The following is a 7,765-nucleotide window of genomic DNA, read 5'->3' as shown; positions in this document are numbered from 1 at the left end:
TATGTTTAGCATGAGTGATTAAATATAACAATATATAAAGTCAACATAGTATATGTTTACAGCTGGGGTATACTCAAGCTTTTCTGCTGTTGCACAATATTTAAAAAATAGTATAATATTATATATATATAGTATATATAAATTATATATATACACTATTATATAAAGTGGCTTATTGGCAACTTAGATCAATTCATTCTGTGTAGGAGTTCCAAAACAGTCTCAGCAATGCCATCACCTACTTTGATTTATTGCTTCTCTGTACAGCTGATACAACCTTCAAATCCCAAACATTTTCAGTCTTTAGACACCCTTTGTCTTTGAAAGCCTCATTCTGTGAGTCCTTCTGGGAACTTCCCTTCCAATTGGTGCTTTAGTTACAAGGTATTTTTGTGCAGTTTTGCTTCAGAACACAGTCACGCAACTGATTCTCCGCCTTATAGCAGTAGTCATATAGGGGGCGGGGTGGGGTGAGGATAACAGCTAATAAAGAAAAAAAATGGAATCTAAACAATTAATGTGTGTCCATAACCTATAGGTCACTGTAATTGTCCACCCCTCTGGAACAGGGCCCTGGAGTCCATCGTTACGTATCTTGGGGTCTTGTCCATTTTCAGCCACTGGTAAGCCCCTTCCATGTGCTAACAGGTACCTATGAAACAGGAACCCAGATAAAGATGGGCTGTGGAGAGGTGCATTCTTCAAGTTGTGCTCACCTGTGCTTGCAGTAACCACAAGCAGGTGTAGACAATTGATACTTTTAAATGAAAAATCTCATTGAATCAACAAATACACAGCCTAGAGCCTACCCCTCTATTACTGTAACAACAAGATTCTTTTATTGGGCAAAATAGAGGAACAGGAGCTCTTCTAGGGAGTTCCTCCTCCTTGAAAGCACAATAGTTGCATGGATGCCTTTCATCACTCCTCCCTTTGCTTGGTATTTCCAAGAAGTAGTCTACCACAGCATATTGACTACAGCTGTTCTCTTTTTGATTCTCCCAAATGGACACAGTGAGACTCCATTCCCTTTGTACCACAGCACAGAGAAGAAAATGGAACTAGGCAGAGAATCAGCCATGCCGGAAGGTCTTTTGCAGCAAGCATTCAGCAGTGGATATATGTGTGTGTGTATGTGTATGTATATGTATATCTTCTGTTATTTTATTGCATCTGGGAGAAACTAAGCCATATGTCACTCACTTCCTAGGCATAGAGGACTGCAGAAATGCACAGCAATAGTAAAGCTCAATCTACTCTCTCCTGATGAAGCCTACCAGCTGCATTCAATTCACACAAAATTTTAAACATCTCCAGTTTAGTCTTTGAGAGACAAAATATTTTAACTTGTTAATGGTCATTTAACATTTAAAATAAAAAAAAATCTGGCAGGTAAATTTGAAGTATTAAATACAGTAAAAAGATGCTATACCCTTTAAAATACAAGTCCAATACAGAAGCAGTAATATGGCCTTCCCTGTAACACTGTCCCTTAATAATGATCAGTAATCATGGATATGATGAAAGACTGGCTATTAAATCAATGCATAACTGACCAAATGCTGGCTTTTTATTCTTAAGTGGTAAACACATCTATTGTATCTACCTCCCAATTTGATTAATTTGTAAGGATGGCCAGGTAGACACTATTCTTTTTTTCCTAATTTTGCCATGAAGGCAGGCTAGATGGTTTACCTCTAGTCCAGGACAGCTTTACATTTCCACAAATAAATAAAAGTGAAATGGATGAAGTCATCAGGCATCAGGACTAACAAAGGAAAAAAAAAAACAACATAGGGCTGAAATGACATTCCCCTCAGCCTCTGATCAGCTAAGCTCAGTTGGTATTCCTCAAAGCTCCTTTCTTGCATGCTCAGGTTTTAGCAGGCAAATGCTATTACCTCCCTGGACTGCACATGCTTATGGAAGTTTAAGGTCCTAATAACAGAAGTCTTGTGCGGGGGTATCTCTGCATGTCTCACTGACCAGGGCCTGTTATTTTGTTGTTCATCACTAGGTTGCCACGCTAGGCAGCTACTGCTGCCACAGTTCTCTACCTCCAGTTCTCACACTGAAGGCCTTTAAAGTCCTTTTTAAAATCAAAGAATTGTACTTGGCCTGGCTGAAAAGAAAGCTGTAATGGTCTTTACAAAACCTCAGCAGCAATTACTTGCAATGGAGAGGCTAACGCATGGTAGACTGCAGAACTGAAGGAAAAGCTGTCGATCTGAGGAAGTCCTGTTACTGAACAGCAGCAGACATTGGTATGGCAGCAGCAGCTGCTAAAGACAGAGTGCTGCAGCTTTAGAAAGTGGTTTGTAAAGTCTAGACAAGGGGTTTTGCTGAAAAAAATTGTGCTCATTCCCAGGCTACATCTCATGGTGGCAGCTTCATTTAGCAAGGTAGCAAATTATAGGTATAATGAATTAGATAGCTGTTTGTTCTAACTTGTTATGCATATGGCAGCCCTAACAGTTATGGAGGTAAACATCATACCTGTAGAAGGGAGCCAGGTTACAGCAGCTATGAACAAATCCATATGGCATTAGCATTTACAGCTTTAAATTTCCAGTCATGCTGAGGAGAGCTGATATATACCACATTCATCACTGGCCAGACAAAAGCGAAAGTTATCAGTGTCAGTTTAACTTCCAGTTCTTTTACATTTCTTAATGAATGCCTTATGTTCACCACCCAGCACTTGGTCCACAGCAAAGCATATCTGAACAAGCAGAAAAGCAATGTTAAAAAATATAAAACATAAAGTCCATAGCAACTTCCTTCACTGTGTTTGGTGCATACACTGGCTAACAGAAAGCATGCCTCCAGTATTAGCTTAGGAATTTTATGCAATTAAGCTTCCAGTTATATTCTACTCTAATGGTCCTCTTGGACTCTGCATACCTTGTTCCCAAACAATCAGTACTACGGAAAAACCCTTGGCACTTTAGATTTAAAGAGGACAGATCATGAATGAATTTCATCTGTAAAAATTTTAAAACAAAGTATTAAGTATAAAACTGTGTTTCCATCTGAGTTTCTACATCAGATCATGTAGTAAAAAAATCACTGAAATGTGATTACTCACAACAATAATGCCAGCTGCACTTAATGTGGAAAATGCTCCAAACACTCAACAGTGGTTCATGGCTATGTAAATTTCACACAAAAGTAGAACCATCTTCCTGCTTAGTTTCTATAGGTCAAATTAAAAAAAAAGTCAATATAGATATACTTCAAAACCCAATAAAGCCAGGCAGACTTGCTCAGCTAAAAGTTAGTCGTTTCCAAAGCATCTGCACATAAACTATACTGTTAAAACATGTCAAGTATCCATTCTGCTTACCTTTATAGTTTGCTTTGGACAGACAGTAACAATAGTTTCTGGAACTTCAGACCCAAGACCACAAATTAAACTTTCCAGGTGAATCTTTTGCATAATTACTAAGGAAGGAACATTTCAAATCTGCAGAGAAGGAAGCAATTCCATTCCTTAAGGGCATAACAGACATACAGAATAACAGTATTATATGCATGCACCCCATTCTTCTATACTCTTCTGCACTATTAGCAATTTCATTCTAATGAACCATGATATTCAGTAGCTAATTATTTGCCTTAGGTTTGGAAAAGAATCCTGAAGCAAAGATTTGATCATGCAAAGTAAACATAAAACTGCTTAAGAAAAAGAGTTTGATTACATCTGGTCTTGAACCTGGAGTATAGGAATAAGACAATTATTTAATCTCATCCAAGGCAAAGACTAACCACAATAACTCTTAGAACAACTTTTTTTGGTTTCCTTCTTTGCTGTGACAAGAAATAGCAGAGATACGTGCATGCAAAAAAGGGCAGGAATCTCCTGCTTGAACCAATGACCTTTTTGCACAGTTCTGTAACTACAGAAAGAGGCCAAGGCTGTGCCCAGCCCTACTCTTCCACTCTATGATGAGAAGGAAGAGACCTGTGTTACTATCAATAATTAAGATATCTCTGAATCTCCTTTACTGACACACAGGCAGTGAATTTATTCTATATGGAATCTTCCTATGGTAATACTAAAAATCACTAAGAAAACCAAGAAAAAGAACTGTCTGTTGTCATCATAGCATTATGCCCATTCCTACAAAGCATATTCTGTGCTGCATTATTTAGTGGAAGTTGAAAAAAATATTAAAATCTTGTTACAGGAATGTAGGACTGGATGCTGCACGGTGATRAGGGAAGCCTGTCTGTTCTTACACCTGTAATATCCGTGTAGGGATGATTACCACTCTACGTGAGTAGAGGAAGTGAGCCCGGACAAAACGCGCCTGCACAACCGCTCCGGCGCCTTTACGGCGCCTCTGGGCCGAGCCTGAGGAGCGTGGCTGCCGGGGCAGCCCCCGCCCGCCGAGCCCCGCCGGCCGCGGCCGCCGGCTGAGGGGCCGCAGCCCCGCGCAGCAAGGAGCGACCTGCGCGCGACCGGCGAAGACAGGAGGCGGAGCGAGCGGGGCAGAGGCGGTGGAGACAGCCGATTGGCTGCGAGAAGACAGCGGTACCTGCGATTGGCTGGCGACGGCGAGCCGGGGCGGGGTTCCGCCTGTCCGCCTGGCGGGATGAGGCCTTTCCCTTCAAACTGCTAGAGGTTTTCGGTGGTTAACACSTTCCGGTACTGCATTCCTAGTGGAGGCAAAAGTCCATGAAGGCCGAGTTGATTTTGCCCCTATTATTTGGCAAACAGTGTGCTGTTTTCAGCCTCATGGAGTCCACAAATGACACCCCCCCCCAAATATCATGGAATGATTTCAATCACTTTCAGAGCAGTGGGCTCCCTTTTGTGAATTTTACTGGTTCACATTTTTAAGCTTTTATTGAGCCAAAACCTCCCCATTTTCCAAATGAAATCTGATACCTTAGTCTAAATTTTGGAATGCTTACCCCCCCCCCAATATTGTCAGTCTTTAAAATTGAATGTTGACATTGCCACGATGTTATTTAACACTGATATAACTCTAAAAACCTTGTGAGATAAAAATAAAACTTCCTTCTGTTAAGTAACTTCTGTAAACTGTTAACTAGTTTACAAGAAAAGAAGCATTGTAAGTTTGGCATTAACAATTTAAAAACCAGAATCTGTTTTATGGTAAGGAAATCATTAATAGACTTAGGTTTGATAATTACAAAGAATCTATGTTTTGAGGGTATGGCTCACAAGTTTCCTCAGAACAGCATTAGATACAGTGTTTCCAGGATAAAACTGCATGAAGTCTCACAGGCTCACACAACAACATCTGGCAATACCCACGGCTTAGGGATCCCTCAGCTTTCAAGGTGACTTTGAGCATGTTTTTAAGAATGTAAGACATTTGCTGTCAATAGCCATTCAGGTATCTCAGTGTATTAGTTCACTATGAATAAACTTCTTGTAATCCCACTTTAATTTTCATTCATGTTTTTACCAGATGCACTGTAACGTTACTGCAAGTACAGATGATAACATTTTGTGGAGGAATACTAGATAATCTATGCAGCCAGGTGTATATCCTGCCACTCTTCTAGGCAAAAATAAACCTCTGTTCAAACTTGATTTGAGTTCAGAGCTAAGTCAATGAAAATCTTTCAGTTATTATGCAAATGGCTCAGGATCTTGCTGCAGTTGGTCATGTGGCCAAATTTATTGTTTCTAACTAGTTAATTTTATCACCTTTCATTAAAAATCTGTTAAAAGAATGTTTATCAGAAAAAAATCCCTACCTAGAGCCAGAGGACCAGAATGTACACACTTCTATGTACAGCCAGCTCATAGAAGCAGTGTTCTCTTGTTCAAGTAGTAGCAGCCTTCATGTAAATAATACCATATGGATTGATTTACAAGTCTGCCTAAGTAACTGTTTATGTAATTGATTCTTGTGACCAAAGCATCAATCTAGTCATAGTTTTGCTTTGTATCATGAACCAAGCACTCACCGAGTGTCTGTGACCACGTCTTTCTATCTTCCTGCATCAGTTAACAAACATCGATATTCTCATTGTTTGCCTCATATGCTGTTCTTTGCTTCTTTTTGAACCTCTATGTCCTTCTTCTGCCAGGTGAATTGCTTCAGCTCTGCTGTTCACTCTTTGTCTTCTCCTGAAGCCTGTGTTTTCCTTTGGCTAGCTCTCAAACACCTGCATTTTCCACTAAGCCAGTGAGTGTTTCTTTAACTGCGACCCCTTTTTGGCTCTTCTGGGTATGTGCAGATTCTTCAGTCAGTAAAAGCTCACGAGACACATTGTAGTTACCAGTTTTAATGATCACTGACAGAATTTAGCTGCTGTTTGAGACTAAAGATAGTTATCAGATATCCAACTGTCAATGCACTTTATTTGCAGACAGTAATTGCAGGTATTTTCCTCACTTTTCTGACTTGGACCAGCTAAACCTCTTTTTACTAATACTGATATTTTTCTTATCGCTTTGCAGTTGCTTTGAACCTCACTGGGAACTTTGAGAGACACTCCTGTAACCTAAACTATACCTGACCYGTAGAGAGCAGATGTATCACTGTAACATCTGAAGTAATGCTCTTGTGTCTCCTCCATTTTTTTCTTCTCCCAGTCTCTTTTTTCCCATATAAGGAAAGAATATAGTTGTCACAAAGATGGATTATTCAAAGCATACTGCTAAGAATATTTTACAGGTGACAATTTGCATAGGCATGTACCACTCCATTTATTTTCAGAATCTTTACGAATTTCTGTAATACATCAATCAAAACAATTCAAAAAAATTACTGTCTAAAGCTGTGAGAGCTGGCTCAATTAATGATATAAATAATACATTTTTTAATTCCAGTTCAGCATGATAGATCAGCAGGTAGGTAGGCAGATGCTTATCTGGGGGTGGGAAAAGGCAAGCGCTGTTCAGTCATGTGTGCTGTAATTCTTCTATCACATGCAAGGAGCGGAAGCTGGCCTGGTTGCTAGGATGTAGTATTGCTGTTCCCATAGCACGCAGTTTGTTTACCTTCTGTGCTGCTCTGAGCTGCCTCCTGGAATGCTTAGTCTTCTATTTAGAAAGAAAACATGCACTGCTGCTGTGGAGATTGAGGCTGGAAGACAGTTGGGGGCAAACTTTTTCCAATGCAGGAGAACTGAGGACGTGGCACATAGCCAGGATTTGTCATTGGGAACAATCCAAGCCAGGAGTAGTAGCAGCAAAGAGGTGGATGTGGGGGGAGGAGGATTCTTTTAAGGCATTTGTCTTGGAGTCTGGGCAGAGCTGTACGTTGCTGAGGAATAGCTGTGTGTTTCTGAAGGTGAGGAATTGTCTGAGAAACATGGGGTAAGCACCATACAAGGATAGGTAATTTGCTATTCAATCAAATCGATGTGACTTTGCATGTATTTGGGGCATCAGTTTACCTCTACATTAAAAGAGTGTCCCCAATAGGCTTTTTGTTCTTTTTTTCTCTTTTAGCCTTCTCTAGACTTTTTCATTTCCTCATTTATCTACTGTATTTCCTCCTTCATCTTTTCAGGTCCTGTCTTCTTTTTTCCCTAACAACCATTTGATTTCTTATAAAGTAGAGCTCATCCACCTCTCCAGCCTTATTCTTAAAACTTATTTCTGCAACTGATGGGAGACTCTTTTATATTTGGTCGCTCTTTTTTCACTTCTCTGTGTTTGTCCCTTTAGTAATTCCTTCCTCCCTCATATGTATCCTTTCATTTGCTTTCCTTTGTCTTCCTCATCCCATCACTGAAGGCTCATCTTTCCCTCTCATCTCCTCTTTCAAGTCAG

The sequence above is a fragment of the Rhea americana genome, unplaced genomic scaffold (assembly GCF_003343005.1).
Source record: "Rhea americana isolate MKP2758 unplaced genomic scaffold, rheAme1 scaffold_317, whole genome shotgun sequence".
Lineage (NCBI taxonomy): Eukaryota > Metazoa > Chordata > Aves > Rheiformes > Rheidae > Rhea > Rhea americana.
The sequence above is the reverse complement of the archived record's forward strand: the minus strand, read 5'-3'. Positions refer to the sequence as shown.